This window comes from Grammomys surdaster, unplaced genomic scaffold (assembly GCF_004785775.1).
Source record: "Grammomys surdaster isolate TR1022 unplaced genomic scaffold, NIH_TR_1.0 132, whole genome shotgun sequence".
Lineage (NCBI taxonomy): Eukaryota > Metazoa > Chordata > Mammalia > Rodentia > Muridae > Grammomys > Grammomys surdaster.
The window spans coordinates 2,589,474-2,607,735 of record NW_021604590.1 but is presented as its reverse complement, the minus strand read 5'-3'; the positions used below and the strand labels follow the sequence as shown (position 1 = coordinate 2,607,735).

The following is an 18,262-nucleotide window of genomic DNA, read 5'->3' as shown; positions in this document are numbered from 1 at the left end:
TTCCAGGACAACCCGGGCTACACAGAGAAACCCTGTCTCGAAAAAAAAAAAGAAAGAAAGAAAGAAAGAAAGAAAGAAAGAAAGAAAGAAAGAAAGAAAGAAAGAAAGAAATTAGAAGAGATCCAATGTCAACTTCAAGCCTACACACACACATGGTCATGCATGCACACACAGGCACATGTGAAGACACGTACACATGGACCCACCTACATATATACACAAAGAAGAAAAAGAAAGTTTAAAAGTTAACTCCCTGTTTTTCTCCCATGCAGTATGGTCTCTGCCTGAAATGATAATATTTCATTATAAACAGGAACCTGAGGAGCTCGCCCAGTTCAAATGTCTCATTTCTCAGACAAGAGCTGAGGAAGGGGAAAACAGCTTGGGAGTCCATGCATTCCTGAGCTGCCTCACTCCTTTCTGGGATGGCCTGTGACTGGGAGACGTTTGGAATCAAAGGAGACACAAAACTTTGGGTGGGTTGCTAGTCATTTAAAAAAATCTACCAGAATTGGAAAAAAAAAAACGTTAAGAAAATGGTGACATCACACTTGTTCTTGCAGTGATAAAAGAAAATGCATCCTAGGCTCATCTGCAGGCCAATCTGGTGGGAATATCTTCACAAATGAGTTTTCCTCTCCCCAAATGACTCTACCTTGTGTTCAATTGATGTAAAAACTACCCATCATAGTAACAGACCCAGAAAGAAAACCGTCAAATGTCCTCTCTCATGTGGAAAACCTAATTTCAAATATTTAGAGTTGTGTTGAATTTGGAGTGTGCGTGCTGAAGCCAGGAAGAAAGAAAGGTATCATTATCGGCTAGGGGAAGGGCTTGTAGATCACAGATATGAAGGGGGAGTGGGGAAAACGAGGGGATGGTTCAGGAGTGGAAAGGATAGGAGGGAGGACAGAAGACAAAGGATGAAGGATAAGTAACATGAAGGATATTTAAAAAAAAAAACATTTACAAACATACTATCTAATAAGCTCCCTAAGAAATGGAATCTAAAAACAAAACATTAATTAGAGTTGTTGATCAAGCGAGTCCCAAAGACTAAAAAAAAAAAAAACTATTGTCATTGTTCTAGTTGGTGAATCAGAATCTGTTGACAAGACCCTATTGCTGAGGACAGCACATATTTCGGTCATATGACATGGAAAAAAATCGTGTTAATCCTTATGGGGGAAGTTTTCTCCCTACCAGATAGCTTTCGTAATTCTAGAAGGGGTACCAAGGCAGCTCGGAGAAAAGTCATCAATAGACTTACCAAGCTGTGCATGCATCCACCTACAAGGAAGAGCAACTTGTCAAAAACAGGCCAATCAAAGCAATGGTGGTACGTGTGTGATGGGGTGGCCAGTAGCTTTCTCATTGGATTTAAGGCCCACTCTACAAGAGGGTATCATGTTAATACTGTAAAACTGCTTATGGCTCAACAATGCACAGCTACTAATAGCCTTATCTACCAGAGAAAATTTCTGTTTTCAGTAAGATATTTACTTATTAACTCAAGTCTGCCTGTGGTCATAGTTATTCATTTTCCTCATTATATGTTTTAACTGCCACATACAACAAAACAAATCTTAGGGTAGATAAGATGGCTCGGTGGGTAAAAGTGCCTGCCACCCAAGCCTGACAACTTGGCTTCTATCCCCAGAGCTCCTAAACATCGTCTTCTGGTCCAAAAGCACAGGACATGTATGTCCTCACACTCTTACAGAGACAACAACAATAATAATAAAGTAATTTTTAATCTAAAAGCTTCTAGAAAATGTAGCCCCCATGCCCTGCTTTTTTGTAAGTTGACATTTGTGTGACATTGAACTTCAAAAACTAGACAGCTCACCGTGCCACAAAACCTATCAAGCAAGCATCAGCTGGTTTTCCTATAGCTTGGAAGGAGCACTACAGTGTATGCCTGACATTTCTCCTGGCTTCATTTCTATTTTTAATGACTATGTCTCCACTTTTAATACTGAATATGCAACTGTGGTCATAGGCACCATGTGTGGGCCACAATTGTCCTCATTAACTTGGCTCTAGGCCTCTGAAGGATATTCACATCCTAATCCCCAGACCCTGTGAAAGTGTTTCCTGACAGGACAAAAAGGACTTTATAGGCACGATTGAAGTTCCTGGTAGGATCAGTGTGATCACAAGTGATCTTAGGAAGGGAGGCAGGCAAGAGTGAGTCAGGAAAAAAAACAAACAAACAAACAAAGAAGAACAGGTCACAGAGAGAAGGCAGAATTGGAGGGTGCTAAATTTCCAACTTTGAAGATTGAGCATAAGTCTTCAAACCAAGGAACGCAGCCTGCCTCTATAATGGTGAGGCTCATCCATCAATAAAACAAATCATCCCCGAGGGATAACCCCAAAAAGACCCATGTCATACTTGCAGCTCAAGAAGGAGAATAAACGGGTGGGTGTGGTAAGCCTCAGAATTTATGATGTCACTACAGCAGCAACAGAGAGCTAGCACAACTCTAGTTTGGTTTGATTTCTATCAGGAAGAGCATAGTGCCAACATAAGACTGGGGAAAGGAAGCACTTGGCATTGCTCAGGCCATAAAGTACGGTAGATTTTGTTTTAAGTGATTACCACTCATAAATCCAGAAATGGCCTGTTGGCATGAATGGAGCACAGACAACTGGGAGAGAGCCAGTGTGCTGGGTGAGTACAGGGAGATGAGCCCCATCACATGCAGTTCCAAGGGTTTGCCAGCTCCTGCAGCTCATTAATGGCTTCTTTTTTGAAACAATGTAGCCCAGGTTGGCCAGGAACTCACTATATAGCCAAGGATGACCTTTAATTTCTAACCCTCCTGCCTGTGCCTCCCACATTCTGGGGTTTCAGGCACGTATCACGACACCCAATTTGTGCTTGCTAGGCAAGCTATCTGCCACGTGAGCTACATCTTCAAATCCTCTGTTTCTAATTTCATGAAGTACATTTTAAAATTCATCACATTGTATGTACCTCAGGTTTACAACAGGATGTTTTGAGGCACATACAGATGATACAGTTGTTACCATGGTGAAGCAGATTAGCCTGTCTCCCCTCTCAAACAGTTATACTGTGTGACAAGAGTAGCTAAAAATCTACACAGAAGGGTATCTCAACACAACACAATTTTATCTCCTTTGTCCTCAGGTGGTGCTTTAGAGGCTCTTGATAAACTTTTTAGTAAAACAAAACAGTTCTCCATACCAAGCCTCTTGCTCGGTGCACTAGCTGCACACCAGTCCTTCCAAAAAGGCTTTTTTCCCTCAGCAGCAGCTTGGTGTGGGCGCCCTGCAGAGCTCGCAGGCGGCAGAGCTGGGCAGGAATCCGGCCTGTCATTAAGAAGCCAAAGTAGAGAACACACTGACATTGTGGGTGGGTCGTCACTGATTGGGAGAGAGAAAGAGACTTCATCATTTGGACACCTGAACATATGAATAAAAATAGATTTTTCTAAAAAACATAAGGCAGTCTCAAATCTCTCCCAGGACTGTAACAGCTTGGGGGTTGGGGGGGAAGAAAGAAAGGAAAGAAAAAGAAAAAATGGAGGCCAAGCTTTTCTTAACTGACATGGATTAATTGTGCATATTGATCGGATTCAATGAGGTAATGACAAATGCATACAGTACATAAGGGTCAAGTTGGGGTGGTGGACATTGCCATCTCTTTGTCTTTTCCTCTGTTTCAGAATGTCATAAAGTATGTAGTAGGTTATTCTGAGTCGTGGTCAACTCAGAACACCCAGACTTAGTCCCCCTGTCTGTTTCCATCCATCATTCAAAATAGCAAGATATACAAGTAGCTTAGCTTGTATATACAAGTAGCTTAGCTTGTTTCTCAATGGAGAAACCATTCAATGAAGAGTCTTTCCCAGAAGAGGGTTGTGTGTCCGCTGGCTTCTTGTTTCTAGCTAAAGAAGCCCCACAGTTGAAGAAACTCAAGAGGAAATTGTCCTGGTAGTAAATCCCGTACAGGTGCCTAAAACCAGGCAATAAGCCACCTCCAGGAATTCAGAGCACAGCCCAGTAGAACAGTGTGCCTCAGGGGCTGGCATTTCTACCCTAACTGGTTTACAAGCCCCTCCCTCCTCCATGATAGAATTGATCTTGTCCATGTCTTGTTAGGTAACATCACCTGCCAGGAGTTCATGACAGTGGTCCTGTTATGTCAAGAAGACATTGGATCTGGTCCTCCCTGACTCCAGCTCTTAACACATTCCTCCCCCATTTTCTGCAATGGTCCTGAACTTTGGGTGGACAAAGAATGATATCAGTGTCCCATTTGTGGCTGACCAACTCACACACACACTTATTCTCTGGACTTCACCACTTGTGAATTTTTTTCAGTAATTGTCATTCACTAATTTAGAGATGTCCATTTCAGCAAAATATGAAACTATGTCCATTTCAGCAAAATAATAGTACTAGAATTACCACTAGGACCTATGAGCTCCAAGCCATGGGTCCTTTGCCAGGTTTACAATAACAGGATGTATTTCTTCCTGTGAAACATGCTTTAAATCCAGCCAAAAAAGAACTTGGTTTTCCCTATAATATTTATGCTACTATTGCACCTATGAGAGTCTCTTGCCATGTTGGTTGTTAGAGCTCGCAGGATCCACATATGAATAAGACCTTTAATGTCTCCCCACACACACCCCACCAGCAGCCATAGCACCTTCTATTACTTATGAAAACTAGCCATCAGGGAAGAAGCTTTCTGACCAGTGCCTGCTTGACTGTTCCATGTCCTATGACTTCAACAACAATGAGACATCTATCCCATAGAATTCACTGAAACAATCAGAAACAGTGAGGTCCTCTTAGTGAACTGGTAGTGAAGATGCACCAGATAAGTTATTTATTAAAAACAAGGAGTGGGACTGATGGTATAGCTCAGATAGAACACCTATAAAACACATGCAGATCCCTAGCCTCTGCCCTCGCCATTGCAGAGAAATGGAGTGCTGTGTGAGTGATATATTATACTTTAAAAAGTCATATATTAAAATAGATAACTTTCTTTTCATATTGACAGATGGGTATAAAATAGGAAAAGTAGATAGAATGAGCCTGTAATTGTGGGAAAAAATATCTTCCAAATCCCCTAAAGATCTCCATAATACCAGAACTTGTAATGTGTTATCTATATGGCACAGGGTAATTAAAGTTGCAGTTAAAATTAAGGTAGTTATTTTAAAAAGAGATTATAGTAGATATGGTGGAAGCTACCCAAGAAGCTTAGAGAGAGAGAGAGAGAGAGAGAGAGAGAGAGAGAGAGAGAGAGAGAGTTAATGCATATAATATATGTGTGGATGGATGGATGGATGGATGGATGGATGGATGGATGGATGGATGATGGATGGATGGATGGATGGATGGATGGATGGATGGATGGAATCTTGAATACCCAGGAGTTCTCAGTGAACATATACAAGGGATCTTGTAAGTGAAGCAGTCTGGCATGACATATTCAAATGCCATTACTCGTTTTGAAAATGTGAGAAGGGTCACAGAAGGTATGTATGTAGCCTTGAATCTGGAAAGGGTCAACAAGTATACTCTTCCCTAAAGAGTCCAGAAAGGAACATGCTGTGAAACTTTTGATTTTAGACCAGAGACATTAACCTTATACTCATCTCCAGAACCACAGGATAATTGTCCTAGTTAGGGTTCCTATTGGTGTGATGAAACACCATGACCAATACTGGCATGCAAGCAAGATACAGGGAGATCAAAATGAAGGGCAGCAAGAACGAAGGATCAAGGTAGACCTAATGAAAGACACACAATTGTCCTGTGTAGTGTTCAGCAGAGTGTGAGACATCCAGCCTGTGCTTAGGTCTGACTCCAGAGGATATGAATGGACTACTTCAGGCTTGGGTGGATTGCTGAAGATTTGAACTTTATTTAGAGGTCTGTGAAAATCAATGAATTTTTTATATTTGTTGTAAAAAAAAAAAAAGGATTACATTGTCTCTAGAGATTAATCCTTCAGTGCAAGGAACTCAAGGGAGAGTAAGAGCATGCTACCAGGGCTCTGCCTGAGGACAGATGACAAGGAAGGAGCAGGATCCAGATGGGAAGCATCATGGAGCTCAGCTCTGGCTGGCTGGGTCAGGACTGGCTAACACAGGCAACAGAGTCAACATGTCAAAGTAAAACTAAGTGTGCGTGCGTGGGGGTGGGCTGATACACAGTAGTCTCCTGAGTAGATGTCACATGACAGGAGTGATTGACAAAGCTTTATAACAGGGTGGGACCCATCAAAGGTATAGTTATGTCTCCATGGCAGGATCTCCCTGGTTCGAGCATTCCACCCCTTCTGCTTACCAATGACTATCTCGGACAACGAGTTGTTATTCTTCTCCACACCTGTCTAGACTATTCTATCACTCCATCTCATATTACTTGCCTCTGATGTCTTCCACTTGGATGAGTTTTCAGGGTGCACCTCTTCTATGAACCGATTGTGTTTTCTCTCTCTCTCTCTCTCTCTCTCTCTCTCTCTCTCTCTCTCTCTCTTCCCCCACTCCCCTGGACTGTTCTCTGATGAGATCCCCAGCCACCCAAATAAGTAACCATCACACACTGTGTCGAAAGAATCTGTCTTTATTGATAACCTGGAACCTATCTTCCCTCAGAGTCTTTTCTTTCCTACATCTGCTAAAGGGAGAGCCATGACCTGTTTTTGATACGCACCATAAATGCTAATGAGTTTGAAACTCTGATATGCACGATTAAATTTTATCTTATACATATAATGTCTTTAATCAGAAAGAGGTAAGACTCATTGATAATAATGTAATAGACAGGGTAAAAAAAAAAAGCAAAAATGTACCAGAGAGGCTGAATACTCTAGGAAGATTCAATGGCTATATTGTCATGTACTAGCCATCCCCCCAGGGCTCATATGTCTGATCAGAAGAGCATCTTTTCCCACAGATCAGCCTTTTCCCACAGGACCTGGGAACCAATTGCTGGCTTGGTTGCATAATTACGCAAGATATAGTACTTAGTAACACTGAAATGCAACATTTCGATACATTGACTCATTCAACAGGACTCAAGAAATTTATTTTTCCATGTCCCATGTCTCTGCCACAAACGCACATTCTGCCACCTCTCCCTTGGTGAAATCATCCCCCGCTTTTTTCCTCTTCATTTCCTTCCTCATTTTGTTTTTCCAGGGTGTGTGTGTGTGTGTGTGTGTGTGTGTGTGTGTGTGTGTGTGTGGTATTTGTAGGTTTGTGGTGGCCAGAAGAACCAGAAGAGTTATAGGTGGTTGTGATCTGCTAGGAACATAACTTGAATCCTCTGTGAGAGCAGCAAGTTCTCGTAACCACAATCTTAATTCTAGTCCTGTTTCTTGGTTCCAGTGTATTTTTTTTACTGTGTATTTCCTGAAGTTTTCCACTTTGGAGCCCATCTGCTGATACTTGAATGACCCATCTCCGTTAAGGATGATTTCATTGGAGAGTTCACTTTTTTTTCTCTGAATATCAGCTTTCTCTCTAAATGTCCATTTAAACTTCTTCCCTACTCTCTCCAAATATCCTAGACACATCTATGTGTAGAAACCTTGAACTATCCTTAAGTACTAATTTTTTAATGTATAGAACCTTGAAAATGATTTTTATAAACACAGAAGTAATGTTGTGTTCCTAATGACCTATGACCTTTTTTTGAGAGGGTCACTGAGCGAATGCTACATAATTTTCTCTCCACTAAGAGAACAAGCTCCTGGTTCCACCTGAAATGCAGGTAACCATTCTCAGCCACACTTAGTGTTTGCTTCTCAATGGGTCACATCTTCTCTCAGAAAGCCTGAGGACTTATATGCTGTTCCTGAGTTTGATGTTCAGTCTCCCAAATCTGCCACTCAGAGGCCAATGACCCTGTATAAGAATTGGACAAACCTTCCACTCTCTTCCCTCTTTGTCCCTGGCTAATATGTGGCCATTCCTTATGCACCCAGGGAGCTGGGAAAACCCACCATGGATAGTTAAATTTTCTTGGGCAAATATACAGTGAAATCGCATTTGTTCTAGATTCCAAGGGCATGAGTTCATCCTGTGCCCCTTTCCCTCTCCATGTGATAAGGCATTTGATGGAGGCAGACATGTGCATAGGCTTGGAGGTGGTCCCTTCCCATCGCTAACTGTTAACTGGCTGTGAACAGCTTAGTTAACATCCACAGACATCATGTGTGGACTCACTCATGGAGAGTCATAGCCAGCACTTGCTTCACTGCACTGTAATGAAGCAGTTAACATGGAAAGCACCACCCATAGTGTCTGACACGATGTAGGTGACAATTGCCATGCATCATAGTGAATGCTGTTAGCGTGGTCATACGAAATTAAATGTGCCTTTAATTCTCTGTCATTGGTCCCCTATAGGAATAAATTTTACTCTGCAGAATTGTAGGGACTGCCAAATTTGAGAATATGAAGCCACAATGTATGTATTAGCCAATCAAGTATCAGGTGTAGCAAGCACCAGAACGGCAGTGAGAATCCTATGTGCTACTTTGGGAAGCTGTTTAGCTCTGCCTTCCAAGTGTTAGTGGAGGGTGGTAGCACACACCTGCAGCCCCAACACTTTGGAGGTGGAGGCGGAACAGCAGGATCTCAAAACCAGCCTCAGGTACGTGCTGACTTCCAAGACAGCTTGGGCTGCATAGCAAGACTCTATAGAAAATGTAAGCAAAAAGGAGGGGGGGTGAGGGAGGGACAGAGGACCAAGCCGAGTGATTCGTGGAAAGAACTCACCTTATGTAACAGAAAAAGGAGGTGCAGCTCAAAGGTAGAACATTTGCCTAATATGCACAAAGCCCTGGATCCAAACCACAGTGACAAAAAATTAAAAGACAGCCCCCAACAGAAGTTCATGGCTGGCCAGGCATCTATGGAGTATCGTGAGTTAGAACAAAGCTAGGATTTGTGTGTGTGTGTGTGTGTGTGTGTGTGTGTGTGTGTGTGTTCATTGGCTTATTAAAAAGCAAGTTTCCTAGGTGTTTTCATACATATTTAGTTTCAGTTGACCCGCCCCCCCTTCCTTCCCCATGACAGTTTTGACTTTATGGCACACCAAACAGCAGAAGCATTGGCATGTCTTTCCATGTCCTGACTTCCAGGCTCTCTGACTCCCAGGAAGAGTCAGTAACACAGAAGATTTTAACACTGACGAGCACATGGTTTAGGGCTTGGCACCATTTGTCACCAGCAGTAAGGCTGTCCCCTCCCCTGAGCTGTGAGTGGCAGTCACATGCAGTGCTCTGACTTGGTCAGCTTCCACGTGACCAGCTTCGATAACAGCTAAATTATCTGGGACTAGAAATGGCTAGAAAGGACGGAAGGGTGGCAGGAGTCCAGTGTGGATGGTCGAAGAAGCAGCAACTTCACTTCTAAATACAGACATGACTGAAGTATGCACACGTGGGCACCAAAAATGTGTAAAATATTAATTGCAGTCTTGCTTTTAACAACTTCAAAGTGGGAAATGTCTACCAACAACAGAATAAATTTTGGTAAGTGCACAGGAATGGGCAGAACCCAGAGGTTACTTTTTTCTCCCCACCACTAAGGGTCATGACATACATGCTTTATTTTTCCCAGAGGTGCATTTTATTATTTTAAATTATGTGTGCATTATTGTCTCCATGCTGCATATTTACACATGTACATCAGAAGCTGGAAGTTAGAGGAAATTGTAAGTTGCTTGACATGAATGCTGGGAATTACTCCTCTAAAAGAAGAATATACGTTCTTAACTAATGAGCCATCTCTCCCACCCCAAGTCTGACACAACAAAAGACAGGCTAACAAGAGGAAAGTGTGTTAAGTTTTATTTAATCAAAGTCTTACACGACATAAAAGCCTCTAGGGAGGAAAAAAAGACCCAGAGATTTAGGGGAAGTGATCTATTTTTGTGCTTATGTTCAGTGTAGAACAGGCAGGTATGTAGGACTGTTATGGGGTCAAATCACATGATATTCATATACTCACAACTTAGGGGTGAGGGATCAGGTGAGGGGTCATAGACCACCCTCCATGGTGAAACGGAAACTGTCTTGATCTTCTGCTCACAGCCACAACTGTTGGGAGTTCATGAGCACAGCAACTCTTCCCCATCAAGAGGCATCTTTGGGTCACATTCTCCCTGACATATAATTCTTACAAAGTTCTTTCCTCCTCTTTGCACTATTCCCTGATTCTTGGAAGGAGGGAGCGTGGTATAGATGCCCCACTGTGGATGAGCTCTCTGAGCACTGACAGGTTGTAAGTTTCTCTGTTAATTACCATCTCACAGAAGCTTCTTTGATGAGGTCTGAGAGCTGTGCTGATATGTGAATATGGAGACGTGAATTTATTTGGTAATTTGATATTTTGTCCATTTAGCAAAAATAATACCGGTAGGTTTACCATGGATTCTTGGCCATACTTATGACATCAGTCATGTATTTCCTCCTATGGGACAGGCCTTACATCCAATCAGAAAGCATTTGGTTCCTCCCCCATAACATTTATGGCACTATTGCAACTATGGGTGCAACCTATGGGGACATCTTGCCACACTAGTCACTATAGAAGCTCACAGGGTTCACAGCTGAGTAAGACTGCCATTGACTTTTCTCCCCAGGAAGCCCACATAGCACTTTCTGTTAGGAAGCTTCTTGGTCAGTACCAACTTAGTTTTTTATATATCCTATATCTAAAATGTGTGGTACCTTTAGCAGCAGCATATTGCCATCCAGTGCTGATAGGCATCTAGTAGTAATGGCAATACCCAGCAATGTTTTGGGGGGTCTCTAGGGCACTTTTGACTAACAACTCTAGGGGAGTGTCTTAGTCAGGGTTTCTGTTCCTGCACAAAATATCATGACCAAGAAGGAAGTAGGGAAGTAAAGGGTTAATTCAGCTTACACTTCCACATGACTGTTCATCACCCAAGGAAGTCAGGACAGGAACTCACACAGGGTAGGAACCTGGAGGCAGGAGAGGATGCAGAAGCCTTAGAGAAATGCTGCTTACTGGCTTACTTTCCCTGGCTTGCTCAGCTTGCTTTCATATAGAACACAGGACTACCAGGCCAGGGATGGCACCACCCACAATGGGCCCTCCCGCCCTTGATCACTAATTGAGAAGATGCCTTACAGCTGGATCTCATGGAGGCTTTTCCTCAAGGAAGCCTCCTTTCTCTGTGATAACTCCAGGTTGTGACAAGCTGACATACAAAACCAGCCAGTACATGGAGGTATCTCAATCCTGGCACTGGGCTTCTTATTCTGTAACCTGTGTCTTCTGGGAGGAGCTTCATCCCGTGTAGGATCACTCCAATTAGGCTTTTTCATACGCACAAGTGTGCACACATATTTAGAGATCTCGTAAAGTAGTATGCTTTTCATATGGCTTTTCCAAACATCCTGCAGTGTTAGTTCTCCCTCCTCCCACACCGGCCCCTTCCCTACCCTCCCATCCCTGTCCCCACTTGATGCTCCTCTCCCGTTAGCCCCCTTTCACAGCACCTGCGTTCTACTATCCCTCTTCTGTAACCTTTAGAGGTTCAGAAAGATGTCAGGGCAGGTAAAAATGAGAGGACATTTCCCTTTCACGATCAACATCTTCTCTCAGCAGCCAGAGGAAACTCGGAGATTCTCAAAACAAGCATCTCTACCACAAGGAGCTGTCTCTTCCTACCACATGACTCCGACCTTAATCATCCCAGACACAGACTATCCTTAGTAAGTTATGAAATGATATCGCCACCCTAAATAACCATTTAAAAAGAAATCACCAGGGCTTAAAGATGGCTCAGAGGGTGAAGTACTTGCTATACAAGTGTGGAATCTGAGTTTCTAGCCCTGCACCTGTGAAAGCCATATGTGGAAGCATGCACCTGTATAGCCTCAGCACTGGGAGACAGAGACAGACCTCTGTGGCCTCCTTGCCAGACAGGTTAACCTAAAGAATGAGCTCTGTATTTGGTGAGAGACCCTGACTCAAGTGGAAAGCAGTTGAGGAAGACACCCAGCGTCAACCTGCAATCTCCACATCTGCGCATACGGGCAGCAACACCCCTACAAACATGCGTACGCATGCATACACCAGCCTCTGATCTCCATGTATGGCATATGGGCAGTCTCACCTCTACAAACATGGATATACTGAACATCGTGTGTACAAAGAACATCACCACAAAAGGTTGGGGATGTGGCTTAGTAATAGATCACTTGTCTAGCCAGTCTAAAGCCATGCATTGGATCTCCAGTATAGCAAAGATGAAAAAAGAAAACCATGTGGACATTCCATCCATCCATCCATCCATCCATCCATCCATCCATCTATCCATCCATCCATGCCATGTGGTCAGCCCAGTACACATGACTTCTCAGTGTTCTAGCTTACCAGACTCCCTGGTTACCAGTGACCACCGCAAAATCTTCCTGCGAAGTTGCCTTGTCATTAAGATTTGGCTAAGCTCCAACTTCCACCCATATGCCCTGCAGGCACCTGCACTTGAGGCACACATACAGTCCCATAGATACACATACCCATAAAGTTAAGTTAAAACAAAGTCTTTCTTTAAAAGCAAAAAGAGCTGGGCATGATGGTACACACCTTTAATCCCATCACTCAGGAGGCAGAGGCAGGTAGATCTCTGTGAGTTCAAGACCAGCATGGTCTACATGGTGGGTTCCAGGTCAGCCAGGGCTGTGTGATCTTGAGCTGCATGAGAGCCTATCTTTTAAAGGGGGGAATGGAAGGAGGAGAAAATACTTTGGGCACCGGAAATCTCAAGCTATTGACCAGGAATTTCTTATGACTTAAACGGAAAGTCTGGATTTTCGTAACCTAGCACTCACCAAAAGAAACATTCTGGCACAGAGTTCTTTGAACAGCTTACAGATGCACTGGAACCCTAACGCTGGCAGTTGCTGCAGCATCTCCTCAAACAGCTGCTGAGAGCATTTCTAATAAGTGGGAGGGAGGAGGTGGGGTAGCAGCTGCTGGGAGATGGCAGGGAAGGAAAGCTGCCTGATTTGGGGGAGAAAGACTAAGCAACGAGTCTCTCTTCTTGGCTTGGAGTCCCAATCGCAGAAAAAAAGTGTATTTTGGTTCTCTCGGTGACTTTTAAACTTGGCAATTTATAACTTGTAACATCTGGCTGTCAGGCTGCAGGGAAACATTAGCAGAACCTCTTCGTCTGCCTCCCTCCTATTCTGCGTGAGTTAACGTATCACTTGCCTTTGCTTGCTCCCAGAACAGACTAAAACCCTTTAAAAATAAATAACACTTGCCAATCTGTTCAAGCTGAATTTGGCAAGACGTTTATCAGGGGGACAAGAAGTTATTTAGGAAAATTTTGGTGAGCTTAGCAGAAGGGTTCTAGCAACTAATTAGTTGTCACCTTCCCCAAAAGCAAACTGGAGAGTGAGATCATCCATGCAAATCGTCAGTACAGAGTTGTTCTAGGAACCCTGCTAAACAGCCATCCTAATGTTTGTCCCCAGGATTGTAACTGCCCGCTCATGTTGTCTTCTCTGGTTATGTATATGAGAATGTCCCAGGTCCTGGCCCAGAGATGGTACATAGTGTGTGTTGTTGAGTGAACAGAGACGTTTGCCTGGTTACCATGATGGACAAAGATTAACATGCTTATGGGTCCAGTTCAGCCTGTGATGGAGACCCTCTCACGGTAAGGATAACCACCACTACCTTCTACTAGGATTCACAACATAATGGACCCAATTTCTCAACAGACTCTCTCCAGTTTTTAAAAGTAGACTTTGTTTTCCAGTGTAGTTATAGGTTCAGAACAAAGTTGAAGAAAAAAAAAAAGATACAAATGATTCCCATATCTCTCTCGTCCCCACCCATAGCCGCCCTCCTCACCCATATCTCAGAGGCATGGCACACTGCTAGAATCAGTGGCCTGCTCACAACCTCGTTGACACTCAAAGCCCACGGCTCATATTTCAGTTCAAACCCCATCTTCTGCATGCAAAAAGCTTTGCAAGCAAATAATGACATATCCAACAATTGTCAAGTTATTTAAAAAAGTAGTTTCACTGCCCTGGAAATCTGTTTTCTACCTTCTTGGGTGTCCAAGTCCTTCACAATCACTCACCCGGACTCCCTGCCCCCCTCTAGAATAAAATAGTAGAATAACTTATTTGCTGTTTAACCATTTCTGCTTTCTTCACTTAGCGGCACGCATGGAAAGCCTTTCCATGACCTTTTAACATCTGTAACTATAGCTCCATGCGAACCTCTGCTGGTCTTTGCTGGTCCCACATACACATGTGTCCATACACACAGAGAGACCACATAAACGTACACACACGCACATACAAATAAAATAAAAAACTTTTTTTAAAACACGATGAGAAACTAAGGGGGCAAGCACGTTGGAATAATGGGGTCTCTCATCAGCAACCCTAAAAGCAAGAGAGCATGGAGCAATGTCTTTCCAGCCCTCGAAGCAAATTATTGCCAAGACTGCTCTATCCAGCAAAGCTAACATCTGAAGTCGATGGTGAAATGAAATAAAAGACACTTTAAAGGGAAGACAACAGAACAAAACCAGAAGTCAATAGCAAGGAAAAACAAGACACTACATAAATTCTTGGAAGTAGACTGAGCAATCGCTGTTGAATAACAAGCGTGGCTTTGAAGAAGTTGGGGAGGAAATGTTATAAATGCTAGAATTAAATGAAAGCAAGACTTAGCAGAACTTTCTGAATACAGATAAGGCCATCCTAAGAGGAGAGTTGGGGCTGGTGCCAGCGAGATTTGACAGAGAGGACTGGGCATCTGTGGCCACTTGCTCTTTGCATTTTGACTGGTTCTGTTCTTCCTTAACAATTTCCTTCTGATGTAAAGAGAAGTTACTTTTATGAGGGTTGAGAGTTACACTTATCTGTGGGTATAAGGATAGACGTCCACAACACAACTCCTGCACCTAAGACTCAGAGAACATTTGTGGGAGAAGGGTGGGGAGATTGCAAGAGCCACAGGATCAGGAAAACTGCAGTGACAGTTGTGTCTCCCAGGAACCACAGGGAAGCTACACCAGACCACATGGTGGTCTACAAAAGACCTAAAGAAGTACAGCACCAACTGAGATGCTAGTCTCATGGGGAACCTCACTGGGCCCCAACCAGAGACTAAGAACTAAGAAGTTCTTAGCTAGAGATACTAGTTCGCAGCTAAGAAATACTGAGAGCAGGAGGAAGTCTTCTTCAGGGATGAGCTCCCTAATTGGTGATCCAATACTAGTGGTCAGCCCTGAAACCACTTATACACAAATAGCAGTATACAGACTGAGCAGGGAGTATTTATATATTTAAACACTGTGTGTGTGTGTGTGTGTGTGTGTGTGTGTGTGTGTGTGTGTATGTGTGTAAAACATTGGCAACTAAAGAAGAAAAGGACATGATTTTGAGAGGGAACAAGGGAGGGTAAGCACATGAGATAGTTGGGAGGGAGGAAAGAGAAGGGGGAATGTCATCATATTTTAATCTTATTCTTTTTTTTTTTAAGTCAGGGATAGCTGAAGATGGTAGCACAAACAGATCTCTGTGGGTTCAAGGCCAGCCTGGTCTACATAGTAAGTTCCAGGCTAGAGCCATATAGCAAGACCTCATCTCAAATAGATAAATAAAAATTGGGGGCATCTCAAATAACTTAACAGTGTACTCTAATGTCCTAGAAAAACAAGAACAAACTAAACTCAAATAATTAAACAGCAAGAAACAGTGGAGGTCAGGACGGAAATTACTGAAACGAAAGTACATGAGCAATACCTAGAATCAGTGAGGCAAAAGTTCATTCCCTTGGAAATAAAAACAAGACTGGCAGACCCTTAGCCAAATTAATCAAGGGAAGAGAAGACCTAAATTAATAAAATTAAGGATGAAAAGAATTTTCAAGGAATCCAATAAAATTTAGAGGATCATTGGGAAATGCTTTTAAAACATATGTCTAAAATTGGAAAATGTAGAAGAAGTAAATAAATTTTGAGACATTTATGACTACAAAACTTAAATTAAGAAACAGAAACAGCCAGGCATGGCGTCCTACAATCCCAGCTCTCTCCGATCCCAGCCCCTGAGGCACGCAATGGATCTCTGAGGCCAGTCTGGTCTGCATAGTGATTGCCGGGCCAACCAGGACTACATAGCTAGGATTTCCCTATCGAGAGAAGAGGGGGAAGGAGAAAGAGAAGGAGGAAAGGGAAGGAGAATGGGGGGGGAGGGGGAGGAGGAGGAGGAAGGGAGGGAATCAGAGACACAGAGATAGACAGAGAGACCGAGAGACAGAAAGCAATAAGAAAACCTTTGTTTGCTACTTTTACATCAGACCCCGTGGTAAAACAACAAAACATAGCACACATTCATAATTCTATCTACTTTCGTTTTCATGTTTTCCTCTGAAGACTGTTGGCCATTTTTCCTCCTGAACCATAGAAATGCTAGTTAAGGAGTGGGAGAGAATCTGGAGGTGTTTTACCATTGGATGTTTATCTTTTCAACAAAGCTGGCCACGGCTAGCTAGAGATCTTCCGCAGCAGGTGATCACCCTATCTCAGCCTGGGCATCAAAGCTGCCGTGGTGCTACTTAAACCGAAGCTTCGTGGTTTAATTCCTTATCTGTCAAGCTTAATTCCTCACGTGAGAAATGGAAGCCTTAGAAAAAATAATCACATAAACTCAAGTCCTAACGTCCTCTGACTCTTTCATTAAATCACCTATGAAACAAACACTTTTAAAATTGAGTAAAAAAATTACCCTGCATTTCCCTAAGGGTCCCTGTGGCTGCACCAACCACTGCTCATTCTTCAGTATACACCGCCCCCTGCAGGCGCTTCCCGGAACGGACACTCCAGCAGTGTGGAAACCAGAGCACGTCACCTTGGAAACACTCCAGTCTTCCTTTAGACCTACAGTTATTTTTTTTCCCACCACTGTGCTTCCATTGGGCACCAGAAAGAGTAGGACAGAACATAAGCGCCTCTTTCATTAGAGACAAAGACCAGTTCATAAAGACCCGCAGAAGAGGAGAGCTCCCAGGGTCAGAAGAGGGAAGGACAGACCGAGTCTTAATAGTCTAGCCTGCCCCACAAGAAAGAGGAGCTTTGTGTATTAACTGTCTACCCTCGAGGCCCCAGTGCACTTACGTTTCATGCGCTTTGCTCATTGAGATTTTGGAATTTTCTGCTTCAGTGTGTGTATAGTCTATTCTGCTGCTACCATAGCAGAGAACGTTTTAGCCAGAAAGATTTGTCCCTTTTCATGTGTTAGTAAAAGACTCTTCAGTGATTCTTTGTGGCTATGTTAATCCATATTCAACAGGTGACTATTATTGTCCTGGCTAGTTTTAGGTCAACTTGACACAAGCTAGAGTCATTTGGGAAAAGGGACTCTCAATTGGGAAAACGCCTCCATAAGACCGGGCTGCGGGCAACCCTGTCGAGCATTTTCTTTTTTTTTTTTTCTTTTTTTTTTTAATTTTTATTTTTTTGAACATGAAATGCTTTTCTTTAGCATGTTTTACAAGGGGAGGGGGTAAGAGGGGCCAGGTGGTGGAAAAGTACAGAATCTTCTTGGCCTGTGCCTTGAAACATGTCATGGTCTATACGGTACACTGCCTTGAATTATGATCTACCTGCTATTCTTCAGAAGATATGGTACACTGCTTGAGTTATGGTTTCCCTGCTATTCTTCAGAAGATATGGTACACTGCTTTGAGTCTATCTGCAGTTGCCAAGCAGGATCTTGCAGTTGCCAAGCTTCAGGGGACATTGTGCAGGTGGGGAAAGGTAGGGGGTGAGGGTAAGGGCGAGAGTCCTGGCTTCTGGCATCTCCCCCTTCTCTGTTTAGTTAGAGAAGGCGTCTTATGATCAATCCCAACTATGTGAATTTTGAATTTGGATGTCTAATTATGGGGGGTGAGCATTTTCTTAATTAATGATTGATGTTGGAGGGTCCACTGCATTGGTGGATGATGCTATCCCTGGGCTGCTGGTTCTACGTGCTATCTGAAGAAGAAGAAGAAAAAGGAGAAGGAGAAGGAGAAGGAGAAGGAGAAGGAGAAGGAGAAGGAGAAGGAGAAGGAGAAGGAGAAGGAGAAGGAGAAGGAGAAGGAGGGGAAGGGGAAGGGGAAGGGGAAGGGGAAGGGGAAGGGGAAGGGGAAGGGGAAGAAGAGAAGGAGAAGGAGAAGGAGAAGGAGAAGGAGAAGGAGAAGGAGAA

The 18,262-nt window shown here is 43.2% G+C and overlaps 1 protein-coding gene across 8 annotated transcripts in view; it reads left to right on the top strand.

The window, feature by feature from the left end:
- Dlgap1 (DLG associated protein 1) overlaps positions 1-18,262 on the top strand; it is a 504,138-nt gene that overhangs the window by 297,196 nt on the left and 188,680 nt on the right. The window lies entirely within an intron of this gene.